The following is a 17,851-nucleotide window of genomic DNA, read 5'->3' as shown; positions in this document are numbered from 1 at the left end:
AGGTGCTTCTGGTCTCCCATGGGGTGCAGGGCCCAAGGACTTGGGCCATCCTCCACTGCACTCCCGGGCCACAGCAGAGAGCTGGCCTGGGAGAGGAGCAACTGGGACAGAATCCGGCGCCCCGACCAGGACTAGAACCCGGTATGCCCGCACCACAAGGTGGAGGATTAGCCTATTGAGCCGCAGCGCCGGCCTTGACTTTCATATAATTTTCACCTGCCATGAAATAATATTCTTTCAATTCTTTCCCCCAGCCATGAGCTCCAGGGCTGCACAAAAACGCAGTGAGCCTGATCTGACCAGGGGTTATAGATTGTCATTTCCTTTTTTTTTTTTTTTTTAAGATTTATTTATTCATTTGAAAGGCAGAGTGAAGGAGGTAGGGGTAGGACAGAGAGAGAGAGAGAAAGATCATGTATCTGCTGGTTCACTCCCCAAATGGCCGCAATGGCAAAGCTGTGCTAGGCAGAAGCCTGGAGCTTGGAGCTCCATCTCAGTCTCCCACATGGACGGCAGAGACTCAATGACTCACTCCATCTGCTGCTTTCCCAGGTGCACTAGCAGGGAGCTAGGTTGGAAGTGGAGCAGCTGGAACTCGAACTAGTGCTCTGATACAGGATGCTGGCATTGCAAGCAGGGGCTTAACCCGCTGTGCCACAACGCTGGCTCCTTACATGAGGTTGTCTAATTTTCCCCTCTTGTTCTGCATGGTAATTAAATACCAGGATGGAAGTAAAAACGCCCTTTAATAAATGAAATGAGCTTTCCACTCGGTGCATGATGCCTGGTCTCTGCAAAGTTCCCGTATCCTTAGTAGCCCCCAGACCTCCATCACTGGAGGAAGAGCCGAAGAGGTTTCCCTGGTTTAAGTACTCACCTGCCTTTCTTGCTGTCACAAAATAGAAAAATTGGCCCCTATAAGGTGTGATCTGCCCCCAGTAGAATTAAAGTGTGGCAGGGGAAAAAGGCATTTACAGCGAGAAAGATAGCTTGCTGCTGTATATTCCCTGCTGTACAGGAGCACATTCTCATGGTGTTTCCGGGGGATTCTGTTCCTGCTGTGGGAAAGTCAGACCCTGGATTGTAGGGAGGAGGACCTGAGGGGTGGACGTGCCACGTCTCCTCTCACCTGCGCAGCCCCTGGGGACGGTAAAGCTGAGCGGGAATGCAGAGCGGCGAATGTACCACTAAGACCAGTGTGGTTTGGGTTAGCACGTGTCTACTTCGTGGCACCTTCCGTTTCCGACTCGGCGCCCACCTGCTTGGCTGAGCAACCATTTCCACTCTTAAATTGACCTCCAGCTCTTTCTTCCAAGACAGCGGTTTCTTGTTGCCAGTTCTGCAGCCCCTAATTGGTCTTTGCCTTGTTACAACTTAGGACTTGAGAGTCCTTCGGAGGCATCGCGGGAAGAAACCAGGCGGCGGATGCGTACAGGTGGCCAGAGCAGCAGTGAGGAAACCTGGGCTGTACTCACGGGTCAGATGGAAGCCACCGTGAATCAGGCGTGCTGAGGGCAGTGCCCGCCCAGCGACAGCACTTGGGGCTCGGCCCTTCGCCTCTCTGAGGGGTGCTTGCTTTGTGTCAGTGATTTTCTAGGATGCGCCAGCGAACTGCTCGCTCCCACGCTTGCCTTTCCCAAGTGCCGAAAGGCGTAGGTTTGCCTCGTTTTCACCAGACATCGGCTTTGACCTATTTTCCAAACCCAGTCTTCTTGCAGTCAGTCGGGTTGTAATGTGTATTTTACGACACTGTAGGTCACAAGGGAGCACCTGGTCATCTAGAGAGGGGCGGCGGTGGGCAAAGGGAGGAGCCGGATCTGCCAGATCTCCTTCAAAACAAGCCCTCAGATACCTGCCTACCAAATATGACTTCCTGTTCAGCAAACAGCCCAGCCCAGGTTATGGTTCAATGAATTTCCAAGGATTTTTTTTAAAGATCTTATTTTATTTATTTGAGAAGTAGAGTTGCAGACAGAGAGAGGGAGAGACAGAGACAGAGGTCATGGATTCAAATGACCGACCCGAAGCCGGGAGCCAGGAGCTTCTTTCAGGTCTCCCATGCAGGTGCAAAAGTCCAAGCACGAGGGCCATCTTCTACTGCTTTCCCAGCCCAGAGAAAAGAGCTGGATTGGAAGAGGAGCAGCTGGGACTCAAACTGGCACCTGTATGGGGATCTCTGTATGTGGTGTAGGCTTAGCCCGCTACACCACAGCGCCTGCCCTCATTGAGGACTTTTTAAAATGCAGTTGCTTCACCATTGTGCCTGATTTTCTTGCCTCTTGAGCAAGGAAACAAGCAGAGCCTGTGAGGAAGCTGCGTAATGTTCCAGAAGTGTCCCACGTGAGCGAGGACTCTCAAGGCCTGGAGGCGTTGTGTTCGCGGCAGCTGCTGTGAGTGCAGCAGGTGTGCTGACCCCGGAGATCTGGAGACTTGCGGGCTGCGCTGGGGAAGGCACACACTTACTGTTCATCTTTCGTGGTTAAAAGGGGCAGCATATGTATTGCAGGGAGGGGTAAAACCTGCGCTTTCCTCTTCATGGACCCGTAGCTCGCCTCTTCTACTTGCTGAGATGGGATAACCTGGAGCACTGTCTCTCCCCGACCCCTTCTCCCTCTCTCTCTTTCTGTCTTCGTCTCTCTGTCTGCCAGAGAGATGGGCCATCTCCATTCAATCATTCCTTCAAAAATGCCTGCATAGTAAATTTGCCTTCTGAGATTTTTTTTTCTTAATTAATTGAAGCCATGAATGTTATTGATTCAAGTGCCTCGTAGGCACAAGATGCCAAAGATGGAGGAATTGTTGACTGTTCCTTAAAGCAATGGCACTGAACTCCCTGAGTGCATTTTAGCACATTGATTCGCCTTTGCTTTCCTTTGCCCTTCTGAATAAAATCGGTGATGAGTGAAAAACAGAGGAGCACAGCTCTGGGAAAACCCTGGGCTCCACCTGTCAGGGAGGTGAAGGGTTTTTGGATATTAACTAGAGCCTCACATCACCACGAGTGGCAGGACGACTTGGGATGCTGAGTTTTAAGTACGGATTTGGCGGAGAGGGTCATTTTGCCATTCACGGTTCAATTTTCAGACATTCATACATTGATATTCAGAATCTACACTCAAGAACAAAAAGTCAAAAATTAATACTTTTACTTTTTAAAACCCTAAATTGGAGATAGTAAAGGGGATGCAGCGTTATGACGGCAGCCTTCAGACTGATCTCACACATGCAAACTTGCACTTAATCTCAATCATCTTGAAGCACAGTCCCTTCCATTTAGAAAACTCATGGTTTACTCAATGTGTTATCTACCCAGGAGACCAAACAGCTGGAGAAGGCTGATTGCCATCTGCAACATGGATATAAAATTACCACGTGTGTGTACATATGTGTACAGAATGATCACAGGAAAATTCAGAACACAGAGAACTTATTAGGTCAGGCGATTGCATCCAAAACTCTGTTCCTAATTTTTGACGGGGATTTTGCAGTACAGTCGGCTTGCGTGCTCTGCTTGGCTTGTCTTGCTGGCCCTCCCCACCCTTCTCCAGACTTGGATGCACCTGAGTGAGGCACTTTTCCGACGCTTAGGTACTGACTTCTGTCATGAGCTTGTGGGCTGAACCCCAGTGCTTTCTGTTTTAAAAGGAGATTAATAGCACCTACCACCTGGGTCTGCTGTGAACGTAAAAGCAGGTGATATAGCAAGGTGCCAGTGGCATCCTCTGGGTTTTCATAGTAAATATGAGGTCCTGCAAAAAGCTCTTGAAAAATGAGCATAATGTTTTTTTTTTTTTTTTTTTTGACAGGCAGAGTTAGACAGTGAGAGAGAGAGAGAGAGAGAAAGGTCTTCCTTCCGTTGGTTCACCCCTCAAATGGCCACTACGGCCAGCGCACCATGCTGATCTGAAGCCAGGAGCCAGGCGCTTCTTCCGGGTCTCCCATGTGGGTGCAGGGCCCAAGCACTTGGGCCATCCTCCACTGCCTTCCTGGGCCACAGCAGAGAGCTGGACTGGAAGAGGAGCAACCAGGACCGAATCCGGCGCCCCAACCAGGACTAGAACCCGGGGTGCTGGCGCCGCAGGCGGAGGATTAGCCTAGTGAGCTGCGGCACTGGCCCGAGCATAATGTTTTTTCAAAAAAATCTATTTGTGCTTATTTGAGGGACAGGGGGAGAGGGGGAGAGAGAGAGAGAGAGAGAGAGAGGTAGAGGTACATCTTCCATCTGCTACCATCTCCAACCAGATCTGGGCCAGGCCGAACCTAAGAACTCCATTCTCATCTCCCACATGGGTGACAGGGACTCAGGTACTTGAGCCATCATTGGCTGTCTTCCCAGGCATATCAGCATGAAGCCGGGTCGGAAGTGCAACAGCATTTCTCAGACCAGCACGCTGATATAGAATGATGATGGTTTAACAAGCTGCCACATGACCAGCGCAGACCCAGCTACTGCAGCTGTCACTGCTCCCTCCCAGGGTGTGCACTGGCAGGAAGATGGGGTCAGGAACTGAACGCAGGTACTGTGCTGGGGGATGTGAGAGGCTCAGCATCCACTCCAGAGCACTATCTTCAACTCCAACTTTCCACAATGTGTTGAAGTGCCTTCCTATAATTTAACTTCAGGTATTTTAAACCTAATTTTTCAATATGGAGAAATGCATACATTTACGTTGACCAAATATGTCAAGTACAGACAGACCACTGTTAGGAGATGCCTTTTATGTTGGTCTCAGTAATGACTCATAGAATTTCATCTAACACAGTCTACATTTCTTGAGCTTTTAGTCTGCCTAGGAGACAGAATTGCCTTCCTCTGGTCCTTCAGTTGCTGCCACTCCTTGTGGTGCCTGAAGTGGCCCTGTTGTATTCTCTGCACCTGTGCTTTGCAAATTCCCTGGGTTCTCTGGAGTCTCTACTGGGCGTGGCCACACGCTGGTGTCTCTGAACAGGGCAAGGTCCAGTCAGAATCATTTTGTTTTTGTTTTCTATTGAATTCATTATAACTTGCACACAGTGAAGCACACAAAGCTTAATATCCAGTGTGCCTCAGATTGTTCATGGCAGTGTTTAGCCCAAGGATTGCGATGCTACTGGGGGGCCGGCACTGTGGCGTGTGAGGTAAAGCTGCTGCCTGCGGTGTCGGTTCAAATCCTGGCTTCCTGGCTGCTCTACTTCTGATCCGGCTCCCTGCTATGGCCTGGGAAAGCAGTGGAAGTTGGCCCAAGTGCTTGGGCCCCTGCATCCACCTGGGAGACCCAGAGGAAGCTCCCGGCTCCTGGCTTCAGATCGATGGAGCTCCAACTGTTGTGGCCTACTGGGGAGTGAACCAGCAGATGGAAGACCCCTCTCTCTGCCTCTTCTTTCTCTCCATGTAACTCTGATTTTCAAATAAATAAATATATCTTTAAAAAAAATACTACTTGGGACACTTACATCCCAGCCCTGGCTCCAACTCCTGACTCCAACTTCCCACCCATGCATACCCTGGGAGGAAATAAGCAATGTCTCAAGCGTTTGGGTCCCTGCCTCCCATGTGGGAAACCTGGGTTGACCTCCTGGCTCCTGGCTTCTGCTGAGCCTAGTTCTGACCATTGTGGCATATGGGTAGTGAATCAATGGATAGGAGCTCCGTCTCTCTTTCTGACTCTCAAATAAATATATTTTTTCAAAGTCCATAAGGAAATGAAATTAAAAAGTAAGCTTACTTGGGTGATAAAATTGAAATCTGTACATAAGTTTTTCAGAATATACATTTCCCATGGATTTTCTGAACGGCCCTCCTATAGTTCAATAAGGCACCACCCAGAGTTGGGCAAGATCCAATTGACTGGAAGCTGCCTCTAAGTAAGTGCTCATCACTGCCACAGATGAGCTCTGCCCGGTTTTGAACTTCACAGAAGTGTAAGTGATTTTTTGTGTGGCGTTTCAACTCAGTGTGATGACCATTGCGAATGGAGCAGCCATTTGCTCTTTTCATTGCTGTGTAGTATTCCATGGTAGGACGGTACTGTAATTATGGATCCACTCTGCTATTCCACATTTGGGTTGTTTTCAGTTTTATGCTTTCAGGGCCCTTTCAAAACATGCCTATTGGTGACTGGGAGTGCTCAGTAGTCCAGGGTGGAATTCCAGGAGTGAAATTGCTATGTCCTTGGGTATGTGTGTATTGGTCTTAGCTATGGCTATAGTCACACTGGTTCTTTTAAGAGAAAATCTGCATAAGGAATTGGTGAGACAGGTGTTAGAGAACTTCATTAGCAAGGGTGACACAGAGAAGGTACCTGCTCAATGCAGTTTCCACCCCTGCCTGAGCTGAAAACACACACACACACACACACACACACAGCACGAGTATCAGAACCTAAGAACTTGAACGAAGGACGCCTAGGAACTGGGCATGCTACACACAATGATGGTGTGTCTGAGAGTGCCAGAAAGAGCCCGAGAGAGGGCCTCTGGGGTGGACGCTGAGGCTGTGACGCAAGCCACACTCAGAGGTCCCAGAGCCAGCCTGTTCCCCGCTGCAGGTGTGCAGGCTCTCTTGACTGCCCCCTACAGGCAGAGCCAGCCCTTGCCCCAGACAACGCCGAGCCTGGCTCTGCAGGTGCCTGGGCCCACCTCCAGTCGTGCCTATGCCGTTAGACTCGAACAAGTCTTGTGGTTTTCCTCTTCGTTCTGATGTGTATTAACCTTACCGTTGGTGTGGGCAAAGTCAGAGCTTGAACTTGAAGCAGCCGTCAGTGCCACTGCAGTGCCAAGAGTAATTCTTGAATACCCCACCAGAACCGGATTTAAGCGCATTCCTGCGCAGTCGCACTGCTGCCGACTTGGCAGGCGTCTTTTTGAGGTGTGCTGCCGCCTCACGCCGTCTTTGGAGGATGCGAGAGTTGGCTTCAAGCCCCGCCTCCCTTCCTGACAAAGCTGGGACAGTTCAGGAGACCCGCTCTGAGCTTCATTTGTTAAAAATGGACCGCACAGTCCCAGGTCCCCGAAGGGAGAGGCGGGTGTGTCTGTTGAGTGAGATAATATAACAGTCCCTGCTGAACACCGTGTCTCCTCACGGGCCACTGCCTTTTTCATTGGCATTTATTTAATAATCGTACAGATCTAGGAGCTGCAATGTCATGTTTTTGATATAAGTATGCCATGATGGCTTTGATTTTGTAGGTTGTAAGTCGTGGAGTTTTTTGGTTCAATGTTAAGCCATATTTAAAACCTCACACGGCCACAATTGAAGGGTACCCTCCCCTTTCCCCTTCTGTTTTCATGTCACTCAGCAATTTGTGGAAACCAGCTGCAGGGATGAGAAGCAGTAGCAGTGAGTAGGCTTTGTTCTGGCTCTCGTGTCTTTCACATGCACTGGGTGTAATTCCTCTGTAGTCCCCTGTTCCCGTAGCACTTGCTTGGGCCCTTATTTTACCCCGCCTGTGTGCATGACCCCTTAGGTGGCAAGTTCCTTATGGTACAAACGAAGACTTCTTCACCTCTAAGTGACTTAGCACCTGGTACATGCCCGCATACAGGCACTTGCAGTTTTTATTAGTGAAGACTGAGAAATGAAGATTTTAAGTATTTCAAAAGAAATTTCCTAAGAGGTATCCTTAGGTCAATGCAATAGCAGATTTATTTAAACATCGTGTCCCATATAACTAAGAATTATAAAGACTATCACACAGATTTTTCTTGAATTATAAATTTTTTTAAAGATTTATTTATTTACTTGAAAGTCAGAGTTACACAGAGAGAGGAAAGGTAGAGAGAGAAAGAGTGAGAGAGAGAGAGAGAAAGAGAGAAAGAGAGAGGTCTTCTATCCGCTGGTTCACTCCCAAGTGGCCACAATGGCTGGAGCTGTGCGGATCTCAAGTCAGGAGCTTCTTCCGAGTCTCCCACGTGGGTGCAGGGACCCAAGCACTTGGGCCATCTTTCACTGCTTTCTCAGGCCATAGCAGAGAGCTGGATCAGAAGTGGGGCAGCTGGGACTCGAACCAGCGCCCATATAGGATGCCAGCACTGCAGGCGGCAGCTCTACCTGCTATGCCACTGCGCCAGCCCCAGGATTACAAAAATTTTCAAAAAGCTTGTCAGTTAGCAAGGCCTGAAATAGAAAGGGAGCATTAGTTCTTCTGCTTTATTCTAGGACCCTTTGTAAGTGATCTTGGTGCAAATGATGATATATCGCTGCTTCTGTCTAGATTTTAATCACTGGTTGACTCCAAACATTGGGTCTTTTTAAAAAAGATATATATATTTATTTAAAAGTCAGAGTTATACACCGAGAGAAAGAGAGGCAGAGAGAGAGAGAGAAAGAGAGGTCTTCCATCTGCTGGTTCACTCCCCAGTTGGCCACAATGGCTCGAATTGTGCTGATCTGAAGCCAGGAGCCAGGAGTTTCTTCTGAGTCTCCCACACAGATGCAGGGACCAAAAGACTTGGGCCATCTTCTACTGCTTTCCCAGGCCACAGCAGAAAGCAAGACTGGAAGTGGAACAGCCAGGTTTTGAACCGGTGCCCATATTGGATGCTTAGCACTGCAGGAGGCAGCTTAACTCGCTATGCCACAGCACCGGCCCCATAACATTGGGTCTTTAAACAAAGTGAGGGGAGCCAGGGCTGTGGCATAGAGGGTAAAGCCACCACCTGCAGTGCCAGCATCCCATATGGGCTCCTGTTTGAATCCCAGCTGCTCCTCTTCTGATCCAGCTCTCTGCTATGGCCTGGGAAAGCAGAAGATGACCCAAATCCCTGGGCCCCTGCACCCACATGGAGATCTAGAAGAAGCTCCAGGCTCCTGCTTTGGATGGGCCTAGCTCAGGTCATTGCAGCCATTTGAGGAGTGAACCAGTGGATGGAAGACCTCTCTCTGTGTGTCTCTGCCTCTGTAACTCCACCTTTCAAATAAATAAATAAATAAATCTTTTTGTTTGTTTTTTGTTTTGTTTTGTTTTTTTGACAGGCAGAGTGGACACTGAGAGAGAGAGACAGAGAGAAAAGTCTTCCTTTGCCGTTGGGTCACCCTCCAATGGCCACTACGGCTGGCGCACTGCGCTGATCCGATGGCAGGAGCCAGGTGCTTCTCCTGGTCTCCCATGTGGGTACAGGGCCCAAGCACTTGGGCCATCCTCCACTGCACTCCTTGGCCACAGCAGAGAGCTGGCCTGGAAGAGGGGCAACCAGGACAGAATCCGGCGCCCCGACCAGGACTAGAACCCGGTGTGCCAGCGCTGCAAGGCGGAAGATTAGCCTACTGAGCCGCGGTGCCGGCCAATAAATAAATCTTAAACACACACACACACACACACACACACACACACACGTGAGCATTGCAAAGATTTGAAATCAACAGGGCCACCTTAAATAATTTTTCCTATTATTAACTGGTAAGGCTAAGCCATATTTGGAGTAAATTTCTTTTTTCTAGCTTTTACTTTTTTTCAAAGATTTTATTTATTTGAAAGGAAGAGTTACAGAGAGGTAGAAAGAGGTAGAGAGAGAGAGAGTTCTAACTGCTGGTTCACTCCCCAAATGGCCACAATGAATGGGGCTAGGCCAGGCCAAAGCCAGGAACCAGGAGCTTCCTCCAGGTCTCCCATGTGGGTGCAGGGCCCAAGCACTTGGGCCATCCTCCACTGCACTCCCAGGTGCACCAGCAGGGAGCTGGATCGGAAGTGGAGCAGCTGGGACTTGATAAAGCACACATAAGGCATGCTGGCACTGTAGGCTGGGGCTTAACACAATGAGCCACAGTGCCAGCCCCTCTAGCTATTATTTTTGAGTTTTCATTTTCTTCTTTTTTAACCAGGGCAGTATTTCTATACTAATTTTGATTTTAAGAAATTGGATTTTGGGTTGTGCATTTAATCTAGTGGTTAAGACACTAGTTAACATGCCTGTATTCCATACAGAAGTACCCAAGTTCAATGCCTGGCTTTGGTTCCTGACTCCAGCTTCCCGGATTTGGTTCCAAGTTCCCTGGGCATTTGTGAAATGAGCCAGTGAATGGAAGCGCTCCCCCACCCCTTTCTCTCTCTCTCTCTCTCTGCTTCTTAAATAATTTTTTCAAAAGGAGTTGTTTTATCTAATGAAAGTTATATTGGAACAAAGACTCCTTGTTGAGTGTGTAAGGATTAATATAAACCCAACAGCCATTTACTGAGCCACATCAGAACTTCATTTGATTCAGTAACTTCTTCACAATGTATTTATTAGAAAAATCTGCACTTTGCAGCTACCATAGAAAATGAGTTGCCTATGTTGGAACCTCACGGCTGAGATTCACCTGGGGGTATATCGCATACAGCACTGTGCAACAGGTGTCTGTGGCCTTGACTTGCCTTGGAGTGGAATGCAGAGGGAGATCTCTGCTCAGACATCATCCACGGGGCACTCGCTGCCTGAAATGCAGGCACTCCCAGGTCAGCAGTGCAGAATCGCAGAATGAATTTAGTAGGGAAAGGCCTGCATTTTATTGCCGCTTACATCCTACTGGTTGGGAAATAACTGTAAAACCTTGCATGAATTCAGGATTCACTGTCATTATCATTGATAGCGTATCGGTGACATGTATTTCCTGGCTTCACTTTGTGAGAACTTTTCCTATCAGTTCCCTGGGTGTAGATGCAGCCTTCGACTTTCCCCAGAGGGCTCTCTGAATCCCCAGAGAGCTGTCTTATCTCCACCATCACCTTTGTACCTTGTACCCACTTCATGGTAGAGACAGCCACAAGTACTTCGAAGCTTCTTCTAAGAAGAAGTGGAAGTGCAGGTCCCTCCCCTCGACCATGGCAGGCTCTGTAGCTCTGCACCAGTAGCATTCGGGAAGTGGCGCTGGGCTGTCTCCTGGCCCAGGCCTTACAGCTCAGTGGCTTCTACCTCCTGTGTCCTGGGACACTCTGACTCAGAGCCCTAGCTGCTGCGCCTGAGGTCACCATGGTGGAGAGATGATGGGAAGAGGTGACGGGAAGGTTATGAGGGGACATGCAGAGACGGCGAGCCGCAGGCAGCCGATCGGTCTGCCCCTGCTCCTACAGCGGAATGCCGCCCACTGCGGACTTCAAGTCTGAGCTCAGTAGCCAGCCTGGTCCTGGGCTGGTGGGGGCTGTCTTCCTGGTTCATAGGTGGCTGCCATCTTTTTTCTTAGGAAGGGACTAGTGAGGGCCCCACCCCATCATCCATTCGTCCGCGCAAAGGCCCCATCTCCAGATGCCATTGTTTGGTGGATCATGGTTTCAACCTGTGGATTTTTTTGGGGAAATAAACATCCTGCCATTTAAGTCATCCCCATTGAGGTTCCAGACGTCATGTCTCTGCTGAGCCCTGTCAAAATCATAGATTTAGAAGGAGAAGAAATCACTGTTTATTTCCTGTAAATAAAATTTTGGCTATATATATAATAAAATATATGCTATATATAATAAGATGTATAAATTATATATAATATACAACAAATATAAGTAATATATAATGCATAACTAATACATTACAAATTATGTAACATAAATAATATATAAATTTTATATAATATCAAACAATATATATTACATTATACATAATAAAAGTTTAACCACGATGTGCAATTCAGTGCATTAAGTACATCTGCCCTGTTGTGCTACCATCAGCATCACCCATCTCCAGGGCTTTCCCATTTTCCCAACTGAAACTCTGTGCCATTCAATAATGACCACCCACCGCTTCTCCCCCCAGTGCCTGGTAAGCATCTTTCCACTTTATTCCTATGCATTTGACCACGCTTAGTCGCCTCAGATTCGTGGGAATCACACCGTATTTATCTTTTTGTGTCTAGCCAATTACACTTAGCATCATATCTGTAGGGTTCATCTGTGTTGTAGCAAGTGTCAGAATTTCCCTGTTATAAAGGCTGAGTATTGTTCCATTGTCTCCACGGACAACATTTTGTTCATCCGTTCATACAGCTGATGGGTGTCTGGGTTGCTTCCGTCTTTTGGTTGTTGTGAATAGTGCTGGCATGAACATAGGTGCATAAATATATCTCTTCAAGACCCTGCTTTCAATTCTTTTGGGTATATTCCCAGACATAGGATTATTGGATCATGTGGTAATTCCATGTTAATTTTTTGAGAATCTGTTGTTTATGGTTTGGGTGATGTGTTGCCTAATAACAGATAACTAAAATTCTCTTTGGCTATGTTTACATATTTACCTGTCAGTCTCCATACTGGGCTAAGCTCTTTGGGGCCTTATTTTCTGTATCATTAGCATATGATAGAGCATCTGGGACCCAGTCATGTAGTGAGTGAATGCGGATTCTCACGACTGAAGGGGACACTAGAAACACTTTTCAATCTGAACGACTGTAGGCACCAGTTATACTGGACAGGGGCCAAAGTGTTGCTTGGTCAGGAGGCCCCAAGTGGCTGGCATTACCTTTTATCTGCTGGAACAGGCTTAGATGCTATAGTGGTGGATACCCATTGCCCCTTTACCAACAAGAGAAAAGGCTACTGGTCAACTGGAGTGGACATGTTCCAATACTTTACCAAGTAGTGTAGTTACACTAGAACTAATGCATACAGCCTTGTAAGAGGTAGTTCTGCTCCCAGTCTTGTAGGGGAAGAAAATGAGGTGTACAGAGGTGATTTCTTCAAGGTCATGAGGCTAAGGACTGGGCAAACAAATGTTTTAACCCAAGTGCCTTGATTCTCAGTCCAGTGTTCCTTCATTACACAGGCTATGCTGTGCACGTGTGGTAACAGATCCTCACATGGACAGCAGTACTTTTTCCTGGAGGGATAAGGCTTACCTATGTAAACTGCAACATATATGATATATATGACATATGATATATATGCATGCCTGAGGGTCCAGATGCTGCAGGCAAAGCTATCAGGGAGCAGAGAAACAAACACTGTTCTCTGAGAACATTTCAGGGAGCAAGTTGACTAGACCCAAGCCTCCAGGACAGGTAGGATGTAAGGCATCAGGCAGTAGGCGAAGAAGAGTGAGCAGCAGATCTGAGCGGGGAGGATGGGCCTGAGGCCTTAGTAGATCCTAAATTCTGGCAGAGCTTGTCTTTGGTGAGCAAAGAGACCACCATCAGCCGGGAAAGAATAGAGGATCTGGTGTTTCTGTCCCTGATCACTTATTCGTGTGGCCAACAGGGGCAATTCAGGACACAGCCATGTTCTGAGAGGTTCTTTTGACAAGACAAGGATGATGGCATGTGTTGAGTCAGACTGAACCACCCACCAGGGAGCGTGGGATCTGACCCAAAGCCAGCATCTAAACTCCTGTCTACACTGTAGGACATGATATCAGACCTTATTCGTGTAGCCCTCTGTTGTCTGTCAATTGTGAGATCCAGGAGGGAAGAACTTTGGGTCTCGTGGAACGTCCTGTGTCTGGAAAATGTCTCATGTTCAGTAGAGCCGTCTGACAGCCCTCGGTGCTACAGCTCCCCAGGGTGGCAGGACTGAGATGCAGGAGCAGGGCTAGCGGCTGGCTGCTGTGCGGACAGGAGCTCCCACTCATTGCAAGGCGCCATGCTGGCCACCTACGATCACCAGGTGCAGCCTCCTCTCGGGAGCAGGGGCCTCAGCAGTTGCAGCAGAAAGGCCCTGAGACATTTGTCTTCTCAGTTGGACATACGCTCCCTTTAGCACACATAATTGTCACCAAGTGACTTTTCCCTTGTCTCCAAAAATAAGAAATGCAATCAGCCCAAACGTGCATTCCATAGTACTGACAGAGCTGCTTTGCCAAATTCACAAGGTTAAAAGTGAATTTTTAGTTTGGGGACGGGCATTGTGGCACAGCAGGTTAAGCTGCTGCTTGCATGACTGGCATCCCTTATCAGGGCTCTGGTTCACTCCTGGTTGCTCCACTTCCGACCCAGCTCCCTGCTAATATGCCTGGGAAAGCAGCAGAAGATGGTCCAAGTGCTTGGGCCCCTGCCACCCTCCCAGGTGGGAGACCAAGATGAAGTTCCTGGCTCCTGGCTTCAACCTGGTGCGGATCTGGCTATTTGGGGAGTGAAACCAGTGGGTGGAAGGTCTCACTGTCGGATGCTCTGCCTTTCAATAAATAAGTAAATCTAAAAAAATGAATTTTTCTTTTTTGTTCATACACATTTGTTTCTACTTCATTTTCTCTCACAGAATGGACAGATATGCCTATATGAGAATATTTCAAAAACTTCTGGACTATGAAATAAGAAAATATGTATTCAAAAATTATAGAAGATGCCTATGATGAAAACATTATGCATGGATTTCATTTCTTTGCACCAAAATAAACATTTTTAACCTATTTTCTCACAAATGCATGTGTATACTTATGTGCACACAATTGCAAAAGCAACTGATCTGTCTGAGTCCCATACCGTACCATAACGACTCAGTTATTCCAGTTCAAGTTCAAGGCGATAGCTCAAGAGCAGGTGATTTTGTGTAGCACCCTCTTGGCTCTTGGTTCCACATAGGAGTTTTTCACCAAACAAATTGGAAAGTGGGATTGCAAGGAGACATTTTCCAGCCGAAGTATTAAGCACATTTGCTTGGAGGCAGTTTCTTTTATGGATGAATAAGGGGCTCTACCAATCCTACTTCTGGCACCCTCATCCAATTTTAAATGTAATATTGAAACGAATGTGGTTGTGAATGTAATATTACAATGTAAATGCAATATTGAAATAAATTCATGGGCTTTTCCTGCAGTCATCTTTGTAAGTAATTTGCAGGTAGCTCTTCTGAAGGACACTGAGAATGGAATCAAGTGAGTTTAACAGCTCTGTTTGTGGCTGATGCGCTGTTCTTCTGCTGCTTAGAGTATCTAGTCAGAGCTGGCGTGCAAGGCCACCTGGCAAGCAACAGCAGTGGCCACTGTCCTCCCGGCCATGGGCAGAGACATGTTAGGGCAGAAGAAAGGTTTGTTTTTAGAATCACTCATTTATTAATTTAAGAGATAGAGAGACAAGGAGAGAGAAGAGTGAGAGGAGAGAGAGGAGAGAGAAGAGAGAGGGAGGGAGAGAGGGGGAGAGGGAGAGAGGGAGAGAGATCTTCCATTTGCTGATTCACTCCTCAAATGCCTACAACAGCCAGGGCTGGGCCAGGCCAAAGCCAAGAGCTGGGAAATCAATCCAGAGCTCACAAGTGAGTTGTAAGGACTGAAATGTTCCTGGAAAATGGATGTCCAGGTTCTTGATGCTGCTGTGAGAATGAATTCTAGGGTTAGGTTTTTACTAAGCAAGCAAACTTTATTGCACGTCAAAGTAGACACCAAGGGCAGGGCAGTGGGCCGGCTCTGAGGAGGTTTCTCTTTTCTCTTTATCATGAAGTGGTGCAGCAGGAATATTCATGGGATGGGGAGGAGGAGTCTAGGGATAAGGTGAGATTGTCCTGCAATCGGGGTGCCACCTATTTTCTTTCCTAATAGGGTCTTTTTGGATCTGTAGTGGTGATTTTGGAAGTGAGTCTCAGTGGAAACTTCAATGCTAATGATATTATAATGAGTCTTAGGTTAATTAAGGGAATGAGACGGCTGACAGTATGGCTGCCTTTTCTGGGACATTTGCCAACCCTGCAGTTTCTGAGTTTTATGGTACGGTATGGGAAAGACCTTGAGCTTCCCTGCCCAGGATATCTGGGCTCCGCTCTTAACTAGCTGTCAGCGTACTCTGATGCTCCTGGAACCATCACCTGCTGCCTCCCCAACCCTGCCCCGAGCTGCATTAGCAGGAAGCTGGAGTCAGGAACTGGATAGCAACAAATGATATAGAAACTCCTTGGGGCTGACATTCAAGTTCAAGGCCACGGCTAAGGATGTGGTTCTCCAAATAGCCTTCCTTTAAATAGCCACTGCTCCTGAATCCCAAGTTGAGGACAGTTAATTACGGAAAGACACAAGCAGCTCAAGACAGAGCTTTGAGAGTAGTTCAAATCATTTTATTTGTGTGTGGCCCTCTTTTCATAATGAAAGCTTAATGCTTGTGAGCTCGACTGATGGGTTTAATGCTTGGCGCTTTGGTAGGTGCAGGGATTTTATTTTGTCCTCTTTCGGTCACACAGAATAAGTTTCCCTGATTTGAAATGCTTGGTAATACAGACTGGGTAATCCTTCTCCAAAGCGTTGCAGACTTTGGAATTTGCTGCATTGTGTACTATCTGCATATCCATAATGAGATATCTTACAAAACCCAAGTCTAAACACAAAATGTATCATTTTTCATATACATTTTGTACACATAGCCTGAAGGTAATTTATACAATGTTTGTAATGACACTGTGCATAAAACAAAATATCATGGAGCAGAATTTTCTATTTTTAATTTTTTATTTATTTGAGAAGCAGAGAGACAGAGAAAGAGACAGACAGACATGGAAAGCTCATGGAAATGCTTGCAACGGCTAGGGCTGGGCCAGGCCAAAGCTGGGACCAGAAGCACAATCCAGGTCTCCCACATGGACTGAGGCAGGGCCAGGACTTGATAGGGAGGCACGCCTCTTCTGTCATAACCACAATGCCAAATGGCCTGCTCTGGGCAGAATATTCCACTTGCGGCATCATGTAGGTGCTCAAAAGGGTTTGCATTTTGCAGCACTTTGGGTTTTGAATTTGTGGATTTAAGGATGCTCAACCTGTATATAAAGTTCCAGGACCCCAGCTCTCATTCTAATTGTAAGCACTGCTTGATTTTTCAACAAATGATGCAAAGTCCCCTTGAAAGGTTCATATGAGATTATTTCAAAACCTCCAAGACGAAACAGAATGAAAACATCAGTTTATTTTGCTGCAATTTTTTTTAAATCCATGCATTTTTTTTTCACAACACCTATTTTCTGTGAACTTTTCGAAGACCCCTTAGGGCACAAGGCATCAGAGCCTGGAGCGTTTTACCAGGCCGGGCTTGGGGCACCCTCATTCCTCTGATGAGACACCTGGCTTTAGACTTCGCTTTCAGATGAGCCAGTAGGGCTAGGGCAAGGTGGTGTTGACCCTTGGGGACCTGGCTCAACCTCCCTCTTCGTGGGCCAGGAATGGGCCAGACTCAGAGACGGGGGTTTCCCCTGTGCTCCCCACCAGATGAGTGCTGTGGAGGGCTAGCCCTTGTGGCTCTCTCTCACATGGGCTGGTGGAGAGAACATCAAGTCTCAAAGCAGCCAGAGACCTCAGCCTGAGAGCGAGGTGGGAGCACCTGCAGGGGGGCCTCCCCCAGCCCTGTGCTGCTTCCACTGGCGCTGTGAAGCTGGAATCAAACCTGGGGAGTCCAGGCCATCCAAGCTCCAGAGGAAGCAGTGGAGCCAGCGCCCAGCTCTGGGATGCACCCTGCAGGTGTGGGACTCCTGGGGGGGGTGGTCTCTTAGGGTCGGGGTCCAGTCAAGTGACTTTCTGCCAATTTGAGCCTCTGCAGCTTAGTGTCAAGAACAGGTGTAGGCTGAGGCCCTTGCTGCAAAAGTGGGTGGAGGAAGCTGGTGGCAATGAAAGGGAGAGTGAGTGAGTGTGAGGAAGTGAGTGACACAACCTGGAGAGCACGTGCCTGCCGTGCCCGCAACCCCCCCCCCCCCCCCCCCCCCCGCCGCACTGCCCAGCAGCCAGGGTTGCAGAGGCACAGGCGCTGAGCTTGGTTCTGTAACATCGCTAACAGGACAGACGATCAAGTGGTGATACTCCACCTAGCGAACTGTAGGCTGCTGGGCTCTCCTGGGGGCACCTGGACCCCTTCCTCTGCACCAGGAGCCCCTTTTCACACTGCAGGTGACAGGAGCCCCCACTTCTCTATGCCACACTCCTCAGTCCCTTTGCTGGAGCGGGGAGACTCTCGGTCTCTAGCCCACTCTGCACTCTCCCTTGCACTCTAGCAGAGGTGCCTGCCCTAACC

Source organism: Oryctolagus cuniculus, chromosome 9, assembly GCF_964237555.1.
Source record: "Oryctolagus cuniculus chromosome 9, mOryCun1.1, whole genome shotgun sequence".
NCBI lineage: Eukaryota > Metazoa > Chordata > Mammalia > Lagomorpha > Leporidae > Oryctolagus > Oryctolagus cuniculus.
The sequence above is the reverse complement of the archived record's forward strand: the minus strand, read 5'-3'. Positions refer to the sequence as shown.